This window comes from Lacerta agilis, chromosome 17 (genome assembly GCF_009819535.1).
Source record: "Lacerta agilis isolate rLacAgi1 chromosome 17, rLacAgi1.pri, whole genome shotgun sequence".
NCBI classification, from domain to species: domain Eukaryota; kingdom Metazoa; phylum Chordata; class Lepidosauria; order Squamata; family Lacertidae; genus Lacerta; species Lacerta agilis.
This window is the reverse complement of record NC_046328.1, coordinates 21,019,707-21,040,049: the sequence shown is the minus strand read 5'-3', so window position 1 is coordinate 21,040,049 and position 20,343 is coordinate 21,019,707. Positions and strand designations below refer to the sequence as shown.

The 20,343-nt window shown below is 41.1% G+C and overlaps 1 protein-coding gene across 1 annotated transcript in view; it reads left to right on the top strand.

The window, feature by feature from the left end:
- The window catches only part of MED13L (mediator complex subunit 13L), a 164,313-nt gene that overhangs the window by 8,462 nt on the left and 135,508 nt on the right, over window positions 1-20,343 (top strand). The gene's annotated exons all lie outside the window — the stretch shown is intronic.

The following is a 20,343-nucleotide window of genomic DNA, read 5'->3' as shown; positions in this document are numbered from 1 at the left end:
CAGGGGCAAGGATCAGGAGCTCCTTGGCACAGGGGAAAGGGAAATACAGCAGAGTCTTACTCTTTAGTACAAGGTCAGAGGGGAACGGTTTTTAGGAGAGGCCAACCTGGGAGGGTTGTTGCAGACACTTGGTAAGGTTATCTTCTGTTGCATATCCATCTACTCCATGACAACTTGAGATACACAATCCAGTAGGTTTTGTTCTAGTGGAGTCTACTGATAACGTGTCTTGATGTTGTGGTAGTTTTATGGAAACTATTCTGAATGAAATTGGATAAGGATTTACACACTTCTTTCAGTATGCTGTGCTGCTGACCGGTATTATGGCTGCTGACCGTGGCTTCTGCTCTGTTTCATTCTCTTTCGGAAGGCAATTTATATTAATGTGTGACTTTAAAAACCTGAAGTAGGCAAAGAGAAACAATTTAACAAACTTCTTATCTGCACCTCTCACCTTGTCTTGTTGCCTTGTCCCTCCTGCCACTGTTGAATTCTTTTGGGCACATGAATAAGGAATTCTGAGCCAGGAGGGTTGTAAGCTTATGATACTATCTGTGAGAGCAAGTATCATGTTGCTAGTGTCAAATTTGTTTGGTTCCTGCATTCCTGATCTGTGTTGACCTCTGAAAACACTGCACTGCAACATTTTACTAAGCTGAGTTAATGAGAACTTAGCCATTTCGTCAGGAAACCTCAGACAGGGCAGTGTTTTCCAGATGTTTACTTAAGGGTGCATGATGGAAGAAAATCTCATTGGCTGTTTGTTTTTATGACTTAGGGAATTATTTGTGACTGAAGTGTTAGGGTTCAGGGACTCAGTAGCTTTTATCTGAAATCTTTGGATTTCAGATTGTGTGCAAGTAGCCTAAGCTTTAATCAGAGCTAAACTAATTTACTCTGTGCATTAAATCTAGCAACATGTGACAGTGTTGTAACGCTGCCACTGACTGGTCTTTTGACAGCTTCTTAATAGTCTCCGTAGCTAAAGAATATGATTTTGCTTAATGATGGTGCCTTGTTTTTAAGATATTGGCAATAATTCCATCTGTATATGTGTATCCCACTAACCCATGTACTCATATGTGATGCATATATGTATATGGTATATGTCTATTGTCAATTTCCTCTTAATCTTTATCAACTTTCATACTAGTTTTTTTTACAAAGGTCATCTGCTGGAATTGCAGTGTGCAAAAATGTTGTCTGCTGGAATTGTGTGCTTACTAGAGGTGTGGACTTTGTGGTAGAATTCAAAGTTGGAATAGGTTTCTGGAGAACTTTGTAACAAAGCCGAACTGGGGATAATAAATGTACATGTTGTGATAATGTACATGCAATCCATGTACTGAGATGGGTTTTTTATGTGAGGGACTGATACGTTATGATACAAAAAAAGCTTATTACCTCCCTGAGAGGATGACCACATCATGTAACCACATAACAAGCATAAGATGCCATTGGTTGCTTCTTAAACAGTTCTTGTGTGTATGACCAGGCACTCACTTTGCAGGATGTTTGGTGCCCTGGCTATTTGCCCATTTCTCTGGATTGAGGCCATAGCCTTAAATGAATACACCAAACAAATGAAGGTTGCAGTCCTAAACACATTTACTAGAAAGAAAGCCCCATTGAACACAGTAGTACTTACTTCTCAGTAAACCTAAATAGGATTTCACTGAACACTGTTTAAAGCTTGAAACAGCATTCTTGAGCACACTGGAATAATGTTATACCTCATTTTTCCTGCTTCTTTCATGCAGCTCAGCAGTGTTGGCACTCAGTAGGAGTCTTTCCCTGATGGCATCATTGTGCCTCAGGGAATAGTATATACACAATTCTATTTTTAGGGAGAGGGTTATAAGTTGTGATCTTAAAGGGTTTTTAAAACCTTACTTACCTACCGGTATATGCTTATCTGTATGCTCCTTGGCTTGACATAGTGGAATTTTTCTCTTTTGAAAAAACCCTCAGTTCTATTTTGTTATTCTTTAGACCACAGGACTTCTTGGTCTTCTTTTGTCTCTCTCCTCCCTTTATGGTGATAGCTTTGAGCACTTTTACTGAATAGAAGAGAGGAGCACTACTCTCTCTCTCTCTCTCTCTCTCTCTGTGTATGTATGTATCTATGTGTGGGATGGGCAGAAAGTAGATCAGGATCTGCTGGTAGATTTCTGGTAGATTGGCAAGGTTTTCCGGCTCCATATTGTTTAAACATAGCAACAGCAAAACAACTTTTGCCACCTAAAATTAGACAGAAGAAATGAAGAAAGCTAACCAGGAGTGTGAAATAGGACTGGGATCTCATTTCAGTGCTCATGTTGAAGAACAAATCCAAGGCTTATAATGCACTCAGGGTTCCTTGAAACAACAATAATACTAATGACTTTTGCACCTTGTTATGTTGCATTTTTTTTGCATCTGTATTTTGTGAAAAAAGTTAAGCCTGATGTATGCTCCCATTATGATGCATATATAATTAGCTCAGGGGTTGTCAACATTTTTGGACAAGTGGGCACGCTTCGAGTGCTGTGGGGTCCAGTTAGAAAATGGCTACCATGGGGGTGTGGCATAACACAAAATGGCTGCCATGGCATAACACAAAGTCCTGATTGTGAATATGATGATGATGATGATTACTTATTCAGCTTATAAACCACCCTATACCCAGAGGTCTCAGGGCGGTTCACAACAAGACCACAACATATAAAATCAAAGCAAAAGCAATAACCCAGTAATCCCCCCCAAGCCACATTCTGAAAGGGTGTTGGATGTCAATAAGATCAACCAAAGGCCTGGTTAAAAAGGAATGTTTTTGTCTGGTGCCTAAAGGTGTATAATGAAGGCGCCAGGCGAATTTCCCTGGGGAGAGCATTCCATAGATGCGGAGCCACTGCAGAGAAGGCCCGTTCTCATCTTGCCACTCTCCGGACCTCTCGAGGAGGAGATAGAGGTGTTAAAGGCACATGAGCACTGTTCTCCCTCATGCCAGTCCTAAACCCAAGCCTAGGCTGCCATCCTATGCCCATCAACTCCATTAAACATAAAAAGGCTTCTTTCTGAAGTAGATATGTATACAATTTTACTGTAAGTTAGCTATGTAGTGAATTCTGAATGAGTTTCTGGACATCACCTCCTGCACAGCAGGTGACATGGCTCACTGCAGAGTTTTCACATTTGGCATTTGACATTCTTTTTAATATTCACTCGCACTTGATTGCGTAGTAGTATTTGCAGAAAATAACGTCTGGTGTGTACCTGATCTCAGATGAGCCACCCCACAGGAAAGATGCATCCCGGTTGCTAGGAGAGATTCCAAAGACTACTAGAAAAGAAAACAGAAGCAGGAAACATGTTCTAAAGAGGAGGGGAAAACAAAAGCTTTTTAGAAACCCAGGGATTCCTGTTGCCTGATGTCCGAATGACTCACTTATCAATCACAGATCTGACTTCACACATTGGCTGAAAACACTGGCAGGTGGGAGCGTCCAGCCTGGCTTATTTCACAGAAACTGCTTCAAAAGGTACCCACACAGTTTGCTTCATAACCTCTTTTGTTTGTAGTACTAGTGGCTTCCTTTTTATTTTTTTTAAAAGCAGGCTGTCATGGGTGTTGAGTTGGTCCCCCCCTCTTCGAATTAACATATGGTAGAACAGTTCTCAGGCTGTTTTGTATCAAATTTGGTTGATGTTGGAATATAACTTTGACCTAATTACTATATTACAATAATATTTTTTCTGAGTTGAAAAAAGAGTTCTAGAATAAGATGCTGGAAAGCTGTGCCATTCTGGATTTCTTTTGAAAATGCAGTCAACTGCATGTCTGACTCGGAGCCACTTCCTGGATAATTGTCAATGCAGCAGTTTTCCCCTCCCCCATTTCCAAAGGTTATTGAAAGTCTTCTTACTGTAGTCCTGTTGTGTTGATGTCTCTAACATCAGTTTGCTAGATGGAATCCAGTCTCAAAATGCATAATTGGGCACAACCCAACAGTAGCACATGTTGGGTTTGTCTGTTTGGGATCACTCATGGAAATCTCTGAAATTTATCCCACGGACCATGGGCTAGGCAGGCTCTAATGTGTATTCTTGCATTTCTAGTTCTTCTGCTAAAATGGGGACTGAAAACATACTCTTTTGTGGCACTGCATGACGAGGTGATTGCAATTCTTGGAGCTAAGTATTGCTACAGAAAATACAATTTCCTTTCTCCTAAAAGTTGTGTAATAGCTAGCCATCTTGCTACATGCAAATGCCTAAAAATGGCAAGAGAGCAGAGGTGTGGGGAATTATCAGGAAATCAAACACTGAGCCACTTGCAGCCCTTCCCTGTGAAGGTGTGGGTGTGGGTGTGGAAGTGGGAGGAAACATTTTTTAAAAAGCTCTTTCAGGACAGCAGATTTAATTGTGCGTTACTCCTGCTAATTTCATGCAGAACCATAACATTTAGGTATAGTTCAGATTTGCAGCACACTCTTTCAGCTGAAACGGATGGCTTTTTATATTTATTGTTGTTGGTGGTGTTGTGGTATTTCTACTGATAATTTTTAAAATAACTGACCTAGTCCATCTAATTGTGAATTTTCAAATTAATAATAAAAAGTATTTGAGTAAACCTGTATAGCAAAATGTCACTCAATATAGAGAACACTTTTTAAATCAGTTACAAGGTTTTAAAATCAGTGTTCTATATCAGATTAATTATTACGCCCTACTTTTTTTGTTTCCACCCTTCTTAAACTGAAACTGAGGACAAATAATGTTTTCACTGTCTGGAAATCCTTTTCAGATCGTCCATCCATCTCATTATTGCCTGCACTCACTGGCTGTAGCTTTCCAGGGTTTCAGATGGGAATCTATTCCAGCCCTTTTAACTACAGGCTAGGATTGAATCTGGGACCTTTTACATGCAAAGCATATGCTCCTTCACTGAGCTATGGCTTTCTTCTCACTGTGTTTACAAAGGTAACGTGATGCTGGTGATGTGCAATTTGTGTGTACCGTATGTAGTTTTCTCCCTCATGAAAAGGAGGGTGGGTGCAGAGTGCTTGCGCAAATTGGACATCTGCATGTATCAACTGTGTGGTGCATTACTTTTTATGTATAGAGGGATATGCACAAATTCCTACCTCTTTCCACAATATATACTAGTGTAAGCTTTAACTTTTATTGTGCAAAATGCTTTTTAAAAAATGCCATATCAAAGTGCAGTAGTAACTTTCTCTGCTTCTGGCTGTTTGTATCGTTTGGAAACTGTCCTTGTCACCTGGGTGTCCAGGAATCTGAATTACTTCTTCAGCTAACGCAGGGCTAGCACCTTAAGCATAGAAATAATTGTCCAGTGCAGTATTCAGTGTCTTCAATAAATCCAAGGCAGGTCAGATGGCAAGGCCAGGATGCAGAAATTATGGTTGATCTCGGTAGCCAGCCATTACTTTCGGCTAGCCAGCTGTTAAGTTCAGTTCCATCCTGATAGCAACATTACATGTATTACCAAAACAGATAACAATTTTATCTGATGGAATGAAGTTATATATAATAATGTGGGTTGATAACTACATGAGCATTTAATTTGAAATTCACTTTATGTGTTTCCTTTCTCCCTTTAAAGGCTGCATATTTATTATATATTTGTATTTGAAGCTCAAATATTACATCAACATTTTGGGGTACATAACTCAAAATGTGGGGAAAGTGTAGTGTTTGGCTAGCATTGATTGAGTTTCTTGTCTAAACATTTTATTTCAACACTGAATAAGGAATTCTACCCTTTTCCGGAAGTAGGAGACCTGTGACATCCTGCATCAAGCAGCAGATTGGATCTAGTGATTTACAACCCCCCTCCAATTCTGATTATGTCTTAGAGGTATACCCCTTTTGTGGCGTGGCTTCATTGGTTATAGTATACTTTTCAGTTGCCGTTTTCTAAGCTAGATCATCGAAACTCTGTCCACAGGGGTTGGAAAAGCTGTAATTTTGAGCTATATTCTTTATTTAGTTTTTCTTATGAAACCAGATTTTAATGTACCGGTACTTCATTCACGTCCCTCAAAATTGCCTCCATGTGTGTGTGTGTGTGTGTGTGTGTGTGTGTAAAAGTCTTTGTTCAAAAAAAAAAATCTTCTGTAAAATTTCTGTCTGCAAACTTTGGCAGCTCCACAACTTTCTTCTAGGTTTCAGTACTATGCATACTTGCCTGGAAGTAAGCGTTGCTGCCTGAGTAAGAATGCATATGATCAGGTTGTAAAACACTGTGCATTTGCTTAACAGAACTCTTTTCTGCCAGCTGTAATACTATCTTTCCACTTATAATAACCAGCTAAATGATCTATCAAAGAAGTCCTGCTGTTTCAACATGCTTGCTTTGTTCATTTTGTTTCATAACCATAACCATACGAAAATAATACATATAAAATTACTGCAGTAAATATGCTGCTAAGTACATATGATAAACTAAGCAGTAATAAAGTCAGCATGTTGTTGCAGCATAGAAAACATATGGTTGTATCTTCTCATTAAAGTTAATATTCCAGAAAGTTTATGAACAGATTCAATATTTTAAAATTTCAGGGATGGGTGTAATTTTCAGATTCTAAATCTGTAATGTCTACTTTTCCTGCTAAGTACTTTTTATTATATTTCCTTAATTCTCCCTAAAACTTCATCTCCAAAGTCTTTGCATATCTGAACAAACCTTAACACTCCATCTCCAACACTTACCTGTCATATTTGTGTATATTTTACTATAGTAAGGTGCCATTAATAAATGTGTTATATATATATATATATATATATATATATATATATATATATATATATATATATATATATATCAAATTAGCACTAATCAGCCTAATTGACACATTCTTAAATATCCGAATCCACTCTACTTCAGGTATTTTGTTGTTTAAAAATCTTTACCTCCCCACACCCACAGGCCTGAATCAAAAATCATTGCATATATTTTATTCAGTGCTTTTTTCTGGTGGGTACGCATACCCCTAAACATTTTGTGAATCTAAGTTTGGCCACATTGAGGGGCAATATTTCAATATGAATAGGAAAATGAGAGTACCTCTAAACATTTATTTTTATTTTTTTAGGAAAAAAAGCACCGATTTTACTTATGAGATTAGGAAAACAGAACAAGTTCTTCAGCTAATGCTTTAAACTGGTAGGAGTCTTGTTACAAAATAGGGAGAAATAGCCTGCCCTGCATGTTTCTTCACTTTTCTCTGTGGAGTTTGCCTATTCAGCTGTCAAACCCTTCCCCACTGTAGAAACTGCTAGCTTTTGTGGGCTAAAATGAAGGCTGTACAAAGATAATTGTCACATATTTTGCTCCACCCACTTTTCCTCTGGCCCTGGCACGTGGCACCTAGAAGGTTGCCTGTGAGGGAATATAGCCCTTGGACTGAAAATGGCCCTCCTTCTCTGTTTTGTAGCAAGTACAGGCTGAGGAAATGCTCACCTAGGGATACCCTCCCTGCTAGGCCCAGTTAGCAAAGCTAAATTGTGCGACCATCCAGTGCACCTTGAGAATGACTTTCCCAGCTTCCTGTTTTCCCACACCTGTAGAATTTATGCTTATGATCCAAGCAGTAGTACCTTGGAAGCTTGCCTGAGTTGGGTGGAGCAGTTCCTCTGGTGTCCTGACAAGTTCACTGGTTTGCATTGCACAATAAGCTGTCATTTCAACTATTTGCTTTCCCCCCTCAGTCCATTCTGTCTGGAGCGTGGAACAAATGCCTCTAAAGACACTTCAATTCAGAGAGATTAAATGATAAGATTATGATGATGATGATTAAAATTAGAACAGCCCAGAGCCCTTCTTACAGAATTCTAATATTCACATGATTTTTACAGATCTGGTCTCTAAAGTACATAGTAAGCTCATTGTAGTTCTATTTTTAGAAAAAGTGGGTTTTGTTGAAAGGTCAGTACAGTATACACTACTTACAATGATAATTTTAAAAATATAAAATGGTAATGAAACCTTAAACTCTACTGGTTGCCAGATGAGATTGGTGAACTCTTAGCATCAAAATCCCATAATATTTTCTAAGGCAGTTGTTACTTAATGAGTTGGTTGTGCCTATGTGAAATCTGTTTACCTGGTAGGAAGCTTCAGCATCCAGACTCTTTCAAGTAAAGTTTGGAAATAGTTCAGTTCTGTTTGAAGGCTCATAAAAATGCTTCCAGTAGCAATTGATTAAAGTTTAATGCCCATGGTCCTGCAAAGTTTTGTTTGGCTGTTGTTCCTGGCGAGTAGCCTGCTTCTAGTTTTCATGCCCATTCTTTGTCACCCCAGTCAGCCTTAAATACACTTACAAGCACTTACGGTATAGAGCGCTGACAAATTATTTGTCATTTTTCCAAACGCCTTAACAAATACTTTGTCTTGCAAGCAGGCATTTTAGTGTTAACAGGGACATGGACTGCTTTGTCAGGTGTGCCAATACTTTAGCCGATTCTGAAACTGGTTTCTGCTTGCTCTGGGGCTGAGGTTTAGTTTCTGAGATGCACTGGCTTGCATCCAAAGAACCATGAGCAGAAGGAGTGTGTGTGTGTGTGTGTGTGTGTGTGTACACACATACATATATGTTGTTGTTTAGTCGACTTAGTCGTGTTTGACTCTCTGTGACCCCATGAACCACAGCATGCCTTGGAAACTCACTTTCTTCTTAAAGTTTCTCCTTTTTTATGTCTGTGGAGTTTTCTTGGCAAAATAATGGAGTGGTTTGCCAGTTCCTTCTCCAGGTGGATCACATTTAGTCCAAACTCTTGGCTATGACCTGTCGGTCTTGGGTGGCCCTGCACGGCATAGCTCATAGCTTCTTGGAGGGATACACACACACACACACACAGAGAGAGAGAGAGAGAGAGAGAGAGAGAGACTATTGTTCCATAAGTTGCCCACAAGGACTTCCACAATGTAGTGGATGTTGCTTTGCATGAGAAACATGAATGAAGAAGATATAGGTTGTGGAGTATAAACTTTAGTGGGCCATAAAAAGGTATGAGAAAGAGAAATGTGGAAAGGGAAAAAATTCCCTTTGATTTGAGATCACTTCTCTGATCAAACATTTGCCTTTCGGGTTAGAAACAGATTTTCTGTGAGGAGAAGAGTATGCTACTTTTTTGGGCAATGTTCTTGAATGTGTGGATAATGTGCAACCGCGGGAATTATTGAATGAGATTGAAAATCTGGTCTTGATCCATTTTAGTATGATTTCAGGCTCGTGTTTGCCTTGATTGTCCTTTTGGATGACCCCTTATGCCCAGTGGAGGACAGGAAAAGTGTGAGTGTGTGTGTAGAGAGAGAGAGAGAGAGAGAGAGAGAGAGAGAAAGAAAGCAATATTTTTGTAACCTAAGTGATGCACCTGAAGTGTGGGAATAGAATCTGAACACTGCACAATGATGTTTTCCATTCTTCTTTCCAGTGTTGCTCCTTCCTGCACTTAGCCCAGGCCTACCATCACAAAAATAGGTAATAAGCACAAACTAAGGGCAGGGAAGATTGTTACTGGGTGGACAACAGCAGTGTACAGTATATATTTCTCAGGTGAAGAGGAAATAGCTTTGTCTGGTAGGTAGTGTGTGAATATTCGTGTTTGAGAAATGATCAAATTGTTTTTTTCATTCACATAGGTTACATCTTAAATACAGCCATAGACTTACCTGTTCCCTATTTAACCTGTTTTTTTAAAGAAAGGAAAATATCATTTACATTTTAAAAAATCTATTCTAAGAAAACCCCTCCATTTTTATCCATCCTCCTCATACAGTAGACATTGCAGAAGTCTAAATGGGAGGTTACCAAATACTATTGAATAAATTCTACAAAAGAGCAGCTGTTGAAGAGGGGTGTCCTTGGGCTGCAGTCTGCAAGAGGCAGTTTTCCCTACATTGCAATAGCTTTCTTATTCAAAAGCAAGTCATGTTCTACCATCTTCATTTCAGTTATTATACAGAATTGCTTCCTGGTCTACATTGCTGAAACTAGTTCTTATTGCAGGGGTAGCAATCAAGTTACCAATAATTCTTAACAGATTATATTGTCTGCTGTTACAAAGCCATGTAAACTTCATTTTTATAGATAATGACTTTTTCTTATATGATAATGGACTTCGTGTGTTCCAATTACACAATCTGAATGATGAAAGTAGAATGACAGGACAGTCCTGTTTGTGACTACTAAGAAGTAATCCCTATTGAATTCAATGGGGCTTCATATCAGCTGAGTGTGTTTAGGACTGCTGTCTGAATTATGCCAAATATAAGCACACTGGTTGTGCATATTATTTTGCAATCATCTGGCTAGTGAAAGTGGGATTCTGGTGTCAGAATGGCAGTTTCTGGGAACATGATAGCTCTCTTTTCCAAATGGGGGCAATCCTCACTCTTTCCTACTTGAGGAGCAAATGGTTAGTGTGTGTGTGTTTGGACTTCATGCCCCTATGGCATACCACCTGCCCCTTGGAAAAATGCCAGGGTTGCTGCTAAAAGATTAAGACTGGGTGTGGATTATGTATATTTGTGCTGCTTTGATTATTCTGTAGCCTGCAGTTAAGCACTGGGAGCTGCTGGTCTTGTTACATATCGCTATTACTGGCTTTTGCTAGAGGCAAGCACAAATATAAACAATGGTTGGCCTACACCGTACCTGGATGCTACCTTGTATTTATGTTTCAGTTCCAGGATTTTGTTTACACTGGTGCTTTTAAAAGTAATTCTGAGCCTTTGTTTTCTTTAGAATATTCAGTTTTGAATTATTAATCCTGTAATCTTTGAAATCTGTTTGATAGGCACTGGAAGTGGTAAATCTTTTCCAGTCTTAAATCCTATATGGACGTATGTCCTCAATCTCATTCTTATAATTCTGCTTGCTGAGATGGTTGACTGGTAGAGTCTCAGACTGCCACTACTGTTTCAAGATTAGGGATTATTCATTGGTGTACACTTAAACTGATTGTTTTCTGAAATTCTAACAAAGCAAGGGTGACTAACCTGCAGATTAGATTGATTTAAATAAGTGATTTTAAATTGGCAAGAAAAAGGCTGATATAAATCATGTTTTCTATTGATACTACTTCCTATGTTTCCTGAACAATGATGCAAATCTGCCCACAGAAATCATGTATGTTGTTTACACTGTTGTTCCATCCTTACAACCAATCCTTTCATTTCTTAGTGATACTGTATACATTTTGCATGCTTTCCTCTTTTTTTAAACATGTAGAGTGAATAGCTTCCCTATTTAGAGGGAGTATCTTTCAAATATTTTCATAAAGGATCTTAACAGCCACACCCATGACAGGTTACAAGATTAACAACACAATCCTATTTAATGAGAAGTAAGTTCTCTTGAGTTCAGTGGTGGTTTCTCCCAAGTAAGTGGGTTTAGGGCTGCAGCTGAAATATGGAAATATAGAAGTCTGGAATTTTGGCAGGCTTTTTCCATTCAGGAGGGGCTACTTGCTTGCAGATGTTGTCCTCTTCTGTCAAGTATTGGGATAGAACAGTGGTTCTCAAAGGATGTAGCAGGAGAGGATGTCAAGTTGGGTGGGGAGAGATTCAAGGACAATCCAAGAAACATTTAAACATTTCAGGATAGCATAGCATAGCATAGCATAGCATAGCATAGCATAGCATAGCATAGCATAGCATAGCACAGTCATACCTCGGGTTACGTGTGCTTCAGATTGCGTTTTTTTGGGTTCCGAATGCAGCATTGCCCAGCGAGCATGCGCAGAAGCGTTCTGTGCAGTTTGTGCATGCGCAGAAGCGCGATATTGCACTTTCATGCATGTGCGATAAAGTCGCTCGAGTTACGGACCTTTTGGGGTGCAAACTGCACCCCAGAATGGATCGGGTCCATAACCTGAGGTACCACTGTATAGTATAGTATAGTATAGTATAGTATAGTATAGTATAGTATAGTATAGTATAGTATATCAGAAGTTTTCAATCTTTTTGAATTCATGGTTCTTTTGACCAACCCTAGGTAGGTAGCCGTGTTGGTCTGCCATAGTCAAAACAAAATCCTTTCAGTAGCACCTTAGAGTTAACTTAGTTGGTCTCTAAGGTGCTACTGGAAGGAATTTTTTATATTTTTTATTTTGTTTTGACCAACTCTGTTCTTTCTGTGGCACCCCTGTGGGGCTCAGTTATATCACCCCTTGGCTGCAGAGCTGGCAGCCTCTCACCCTTTTCTGAACATCCTCCCTTGGGGAGTGTTCTCTCAGCCATCTCTCCTCTCCTTGGGAGCACTCCAGGCAGCCACTGCCCCTAGTCTTTGAGCTGCCCCCCCACCCCAAAGAGAGGTGCCTCCTCACACTGCCCCTTGGGGGCCTGGGCCTTATCTGTCCATTCCCAACAGCAAGGGCTGGCAGACTGGCTGGCTGGGCTTCCTCACCCACTTGCTTGCTTATTCTGAGGCCACCTCACATCCTGGCAACCAGTACCCCCTGGCCAGCCCCAGTGGCACCATTTTCCTGCAGAGCTTGTAGCCAAGGCTGTTGCAACAAACCTCTGTGCAAGACTTTGGGAGGCAGAGACGCAAGAGGGCATCAGAGAAGGAAGGGAAGGAAAGGGGGCCAGAGGCCATGTTGCCCACAGCACCCCTGACCATCATTCAAGGCACCCCAGGGTGCCACTGTACACTGGATAAAAACCACTGTAGCGTAGCGTAGCGTAGCATAGCATAGCATAGCATAGCACAGCACAGTATAAAAATATATCTTTTTGGATATACTACAAGCAGTAGCAACATCTACAACTCTCTTCAAGAGCATTTGCTAGTCTACAGTTCTCCACGACATACTGTTGTGAACAGGGATTTTCAACTCTGTCAAATCTGAAAGATCGGAAAACAGAAAGGCTTCTTTGTTTGGATGAGGAGATGAGAGTTTGCTGGTCTCAAATTAGACCTAATATAAATAAGAAAAAGCAAGCTCACACCTATCATTGAGTTTGTAAGCATACTTAAGGTACATATGTAAGCGTCTCATTTATAATTATATTTTGGGAACGACTTGTGTTCTTATGTAGCTGCATTGTTTTATGCTTTCTGGGTGTACTGTGATCATATTACAAAGCAGTTGTGTTCTATGTTATAAGTCAAGCACTGCTAGGAGTTGTTTCTTACTGTTTCCCAATGTATTTCTTAGCAATAAAAAATAGGTGTGGAGCTAGTAAATTTTTGTTCTTAAAGTGTGGCTCAGAGAAAAAAGTTTGAGAACCACTGGGTTAGAAGAACCTGTGCACTGCTCTTTTTCCCCTTCTTGTGTTCTTCTTTCCAGAGTTGCTACTCCTCTGTGCTTCACTTGGCAGCCCAAAAGTAGAAAGCAAAAAATGAGGTACCTATGGCATGCAGGTCGAAGCAGGGCCAGATTCCTACTGAACAGACATATTTGAGAAATGATTTTCATCTAGAAAAGTCATTTATCTCAACATACTGGTTAGAAAGCTTTAATTCAGTTTATAGATTAATGTGGGATTTTAGCTGCTGCTGCTGCTGCTGCTATTATTATTATTATTATTATTATTATTATTATTACAAAGCATGATTCGTAAACCAAGAACAAATCTTTGTTACAGCACATGGTTAGTCTGGAGATTGCTAAACCATAGTCCTGAGTTCAGATGGCACGTTAAGCCAAACCACAGTTCATCTTTGTGGGGCTCAGGAGCAAAAATATCCAGGAGGAGCACCTGTGTGCTTACATGTCTGTGTCAAATGGTTTTGCTTAGCATGATATGTGAACCAGAGCACTATGTTGCACATATACCATGCTGTGATGTCCTGTGGGATATGAGTGTGGCCTGCTGTTGTAGAGGAAATTTTGAAATCAGTGGATAATAATTGTACAGGGTCACATTAGAATTGCAGAAATCATGAAAGTTAATAAAACATCAAACTCTGCTGAAAGTAAGCTGTACACGAAGAGGTGTAATGAAAACAGCATTCAACCAACTTGGTTATATTTGCTTACAGATGAAAGAGATTTATTGGGTACAGTGTGGTTTTCTGAGTGGTCATACAAGGGCAGTTCTTGCACTGAAATAACATTGTTTCCCCTTCAGTGAATGTAAACAGGAAAACAGTTTTCATTTGTGAGTTTTAGCTTTGGTCAGCCATTGGGGTGTAAGATAACTTGCAAGAACTTTGTCACAGAGTACTTCCAGCACAACCAGAGCCGTCTCATCCATAGAGGCCGGTGGCGCGGCGCGCCAGGGCGCTGGGCACCCCAGGGGCACCCCCGCGAGCCCGCCGGCATACCGGGCTCCCCCTCCCCAACCCGCCCCCGCCCTCACGGGCAGGCGGGCACTCGCGCGCCGGCGGGCGGGGTGTAAGCCGCCCGCCCTCGCCTCCCGGAGCCCCAGCTGGAGCGGCGCGGGGCTTTGCGCGACCTTCCAGCACTCCAGCTGGGGCTCTGGGAGGCGAGGGCGGCCGGCTTGCAGCCCGCCCGCCGGTGCGCGAGCGCCTGCTCCAACGCCATGCCCCTCATCCCCCGCTCGCCCACCCCCCCTCCCAAGGGGCGGCCAGCGCGGGAGGGAGGCGGGCGGAGAGGCGGCAGGCTGGGGGCGCTGAGGGATCGCTGCGCCAGGGCGGCTGATCCCTCTAAGACGGGCCTGAGCACAACTGGTAAAATTTGTTATGCTGATTACTTAAATTGCTTCAAAACACAGAGCGCTTGGAGCTTTGGGCACATAATTCATAGATTGCATGATACAGATAAATGCTTGCTTCAGAAAGTTATTTCGCTGAACATTTCTCAAAATGTATAATTAAAAACCAAAATGAGGACTTATTCTTAATGCCCAAGCATAGCTTTGCATGCACTATAACCTGCTATCATGCTATGAAATTTGTGGTACTGAAGTGTATAAGGTAAAGGTAAGGTGACCCCTGACCATTGGTCCAGTCGTGTCCGACTCTGGGGTTGTGGCGCTCGTCTCGTGTTACCGGCCGAGGGAGCTGGCGTACAGCTTCCGGGTCATGTGGCCAGCATGACTAAGCTGCTTCTAGCGAACCAGAGCAGCGCATGGAAACGCCGTTTAACTTCCCGCTGGAGTGGTACCTATTTATCTACTTGCACTTTGACGTGCTTTCAAACTGCTAGGTGGGCAGGAGCTGGGACCGAACAATGGGAGCTCACCCTGTCGCGGGGATTTGAATCGCCAGCCTTCTGATCGGCAAGCCCTAGGCTCTGTGGTTTAACCCACAGCGCCACCTGCGTCCACACTGAAGTGTATATCTTTCCACAAAATGTGCAATACCTTTAAATTGGGTTTGAGTTAGTGTGTGTTCAAATGATTGGGGGTGGTGGCAAACCAAGATTTTGTGGTGGTAAAAATTGCTTGGAGACAAAGGCATTACCTTTTGTTAATTTTTTACTCCCGACCTATTTACTTCAGTTTTGTTGAAATAGTGGTTCCAGGTTTTATCTTTCACTTATTATTAGTTCCTTCAGATCATATACATGTCTAATATAAAGTTAACTAGCAGCAATTATGCTGCAGTTGAAACAAGTTCAGGGCAGGCAATTCAGAATATACCTGGCCTGATGAGATTACAGCCCAGTAATGCTTCTGGTGACTTTTCTGCAGGCTGGTTGTTTTGGGGTGGAAAGTTTTGGTGGGATGGATGCACCTTATGAGCCCCTTCTTGCAGCTTGAATGTATGTGCATGTGTATCTCTGTGTACATGCTGAAAAATGCACAGTAAAATGTAATTTTTCATGATGTTTTTCTTTTACAGATTGTGGCAGGGTTATTTGTTGATTCTGTGGACCACTGTATTGATATAGGAAGTTGTAAATTGCTTGTACTGTTCCACATTTTTGTGTGTGTTCATTGGTTTTATTGATGTGTTTATACTGTGAGCTGCCTCATAATCCTATTTTGATGAAGGGGAGTCGAATATTCTCATACAGTAAATATAGTCCTGTTTCTGTGAATGTGTGCATGTGACACATGCTGAAAATTGACTTCCTCTCTTGAAGGGCCAAAAGCACTTTAATGGAGGGGAGGGGAAAACATAAGAATACCCGATCTGATTGTGGCTCTCAAGTAAGAGGTCCACATTACTGTTAACTTCAAGTTTCTAGCATTTTGTTGATTCTCTTGAGGTGCATAGCATGACAGTGACAATTTCTGAATGTTGTGCTGTGGTTGCGTGTGCTTTATCGTAATGTGTAAAGTTTGTTTTGGACATGTATATTGGTGTTTGAAACTTGCACAGAAAAATGGGAAGGCAGAAAATTGGGAGGAATCCTACAGGGGAACTTTTGGGCACAACCAACAGGATATTTTGCATCAGAGTTGGAGGCACAAGATTTTTAAAAATGCGTTGGACTTCAGAAATTTACTTCTGTGCCCCTGAAGGCTTCCCCACCTCTTGAAAAAGTTCCCTGAAATGGAGCCCCTTTCCCATAATTCATTTTCAGGAGGCATATTCTCTGTACATTCAGTTTAGAGTTACATTTAGATAGACCATGGAGACAGTACTTGAACATTCTTGGTAAAAAACACCTTCATGTTGCAACCCTAAGCATGTTTATTCAGACGTAAATTCAATTTATTTCAATGGGAATCACTACCTATTAAGTGTTGTTAGGATTGCAGCTTTTGCATACCTCAGATGACATGTATCAACCAGCTCATTTCAGCACTCACCAAGCATGTTAGCTTGCTCAGTTTTTCATTAGAAGCAGGAAGAGCCAGATGGAAGTTAAAATACTGTGCTTTCATGTTTTAAAATTAGTAATGTAGTATTTTACATGAAAGTTATGACACATTCGGTGACTAGAAAGCTCAGCTTTGGTTTAAATTGACAGTAGTACAGTATTCTTGTTTATAAGGTTTGCTAGGGTGCTGTCTGTAGGAATTTGAAAAGAATATTTTCAAATACAAAGCCTTAGAAATAGTCCTGTTATAGTAAGGTCATTATTTTCACTGTAAGTTACAGAAATGAAGCAAAAATGAAACTAGTGATTTGGGGCAGAAAACCTGTTTCTCCCTGTATATCAGATGGTGCATTAAATTCTCTCATTTCTAAAAATATGGTACTGTAGATTGGGTGACATACTGTTGAGGACACCTACCACCCCAGATTTTCACTGAAGCAATGGGACATCTCCTTCCTCTCCTCCCCCCCTGTACCCCTATGTGCACTCCTAAATCTGAGCAACTCTGGGAGGCATATGAGGGCGAAGAAGACAGGGAAGTCCATTAATTAGTAACAGAATGGTTGGATACACTATCTGTCAGACTGAATAACTTTTTTGAGGCAATATATCCACTTGCATAGTGTCTATTCCTTTGTGAAGAGAGTGGATTAAAAGCAGAAGTATGCTTAATTGAAGCATGCTAAATTAGAACCCAATTGATTTAGGGCGTTGGAAAAATATCTTCAACTTTTTCTGGAAAATCCACATCACTGGGTAGGGCTCCAGTTTCTTGCTTGAGGAGTAGTATTTTTGGAAATAACAACGTTCTGAGCTTTAAGTTTCAGTATGACTAGGGGTGGGGGGAGGGTCGGCTTTGGAAGCATTTGCTGTATTTTTTGCAATGGTGTCAGATTTGTCTCTTTTATGCCTGTACTTGCTCGTGTTCAAAATAATCATGAAAGCAGAATGATAGAATGGAAGGACTGAGGAGGTGCCATAGCTCATAGTAGAGCATATCCTTTGGACTCAATATGACCCCACATTCAATCCTTGCCTGTTAAGACAGAAAAATATGAGAGGCTATTGAAACTGCTTATGTATAACAAATACTGTATAACAGTGTCAGCTGTGGATGGTGGATGTAGATGGAGTCTCTAACCTCATGTTATTCTGAGGTGGGCAACAGCTGTCCTTGACTGAGCACTTGAATGGGAAACCAGATTGGTTTCTTTCTATCTCCCTGTGAGGAGCTGTGTCCATGGTCTCTTGGGCTGCCCTGTAGTAATGCCAGTAGCCCTTAATACTAGCAGTATCACCTGGGAAGGAATGATGGGAGGAAGGAAGGAGTAAGCAAAGGAGGACTACACAGCAAAATGATTTGGAAGGCTGTACTGCGGTGGTTTCAGAATACTGTGGTATCTTGGTTCTTGAACTTAATCTGTTCCGGGAGTCTGTTTGACTCCCAAAACGGTTCAAAAACCAAGGTGCGGCTTCCGATTGGCTGCAGGAGCTTCCTGCACTCAACCGGAAGCCGCGCCAGATGTTCGGCTTCCAAAAAAGTTCGGAAACCGGAACACTTACTTTTTGCGGCATTTGGGAGCCGATTTGTTTGACAACCAAGCCATTTGGGAACCAAGGTACCACTGTACTGTATTAAAATATAGTCCTGTGGTTTATGGGACTGGCTGTATAGCCACAGTTAGCAACTAGCTTTGCTGAGAAGATGGAATTCCCCAGGATGATCAAGGCAGCTGTGTGCAAGTCCTGTCCTCAGTGTGTTCCCAGTTGCTACTGCCAAAGCTTTTGCTTCTTCCTCCTTCACTCGCCCCACACCCAGCCCTGCACCTGAAATTGGTCGGTCAGTTAGTCTCTCTCTCTCTCTCTCTCTCTCTCTCTCTCTCTCTCTCTCTCTCTGTGTGTGTATGTGTGTGTGACAGCAGGGGTAGGAAGGAGCAGAAACCCTAGACATTTAGCAACATAGTTTATTGCTTCCAGATACTGTTACATGATCTTAGTATTTACCAACGCCTTTGTCTAGCGGTGGCCTCATGTAGATTTTTGCCTGCTTTTGTCCTTTATTAAGAAATACCCACAGCATACATGCAAGATGGAGGGGTGCGTTTGTGCCCCTCCTTACCATCATCCCTACAGCATGAGCTCCTTTCTGTCCCTGCCTACAAGGACAAGAAACCTCCTAGGCACCTGGCTTACTGCAGTGTATACAGATGCGAAACTTCTGCTTAAGAATGCAAAATATTTCCCCCCCCCAATATATACTACCAAGAGTGTGGTGGTGCCAAAAATTAGAAAGATGTTCTGAATGCTTTCTCTTTGCTGCTTGAAATGGCTGCTTCTTGAGATGGGAGGAAGAGGTCAGATGACAGGGCTGGGCCAGTTGAGCTATAGCAACTACTGTTCTCTGTGTTGTGTTGCAGTGCAGGATTTTTGGTGCTGGGTTATAGACAGAAAAGGGATGCTGCTTGTATGTTGCCCACACCAGTGCCCAACCTTCCTAAGTGAGCCTGTTTAGGTGATGTTGTAGCCCTGAGGGATAGCTTGGTTGGTAGAGTGTGAGTCTCTTAATCTCAGGGCCGTGGGTTTGAGCACTACACTGAGCGAAAGATTCCTGCACTGCAGGGGATTGGACCAGATTATCCTTGTGATTCCTTCCAACTATGATTCTATGAATCCAAGAACGGAGGTTGTTGGGGATTTGAGACACCTACACCAGGGTACTAGCTCAGTTATGTATGGGAACCACGAGGAGAATGGGGCTGCCTAAGTCTGTTTTTGGCCCAACACATAGTGTAAGGTGACACCCTCAATTTGATTTTTTGCACTGAACTGATGATAACAAGCCACTTTGAGCTTTGACTGCCCACCTGTCAAAAGTTGGCCACAGGGATTAGGGGAACTCAGGATCTGCCCCCACCAGTTCTCCACCCCCTGGTGTACGTGCTCTTGCCTGCTTGCTGTCTTTCTCTTTTGTTTATTGATAGATCGTATGAGTCTATTTGGTTTCATTAGTATTGTACCCTGCTTTGGGATTATTTTATAATGAAAAGTAGGCAACAAATTGAATAAATAAATAGTAAATTAACAAAGTAACTGCTCTGAAGAAGATAATGTATGTGTGCCTGCCATGAGGGAACAGAGTTATTAGGTGCCCCAATTTAATAATCCACATAATAAATCTGTATGAATTCACTTTCATTCATATTTCTCTTGTCAGTAGGCAGAATGCAGATACCCAGCACAAGGGCTCTAAAACGTTTCTTAGCTGCTGAAGGCAGAGGACTGCTTTATGTTTTTTCCTAAGTTGCCAAATGATTTTGAAATATTTATTTATTCAAACAATGGATTAAATAGATTCTAATGATTAAGATATGTGGTACTACATTTCTGTAATATAAACAGGCTGTGCAGTTATCCTGCATATTTTAATCTTGTGTATGCCAGTAGCAGCTACATATTTTTGGGCATTGATGCAGGAGCTTGTCAAACCAAAATGGTTTAAAATGTAATTATAGAATAAGGCACAGATTGAAATGAAATGAAGAATGTTTTAAATTTCATCTTTTTATTAACATAAAACACTAGCTGGAGATAAAAGAGCTTTGGTATAAGATAGGGTTCCCTTTTTTGTTTTGTTTTCTGTTTTGTGATAAT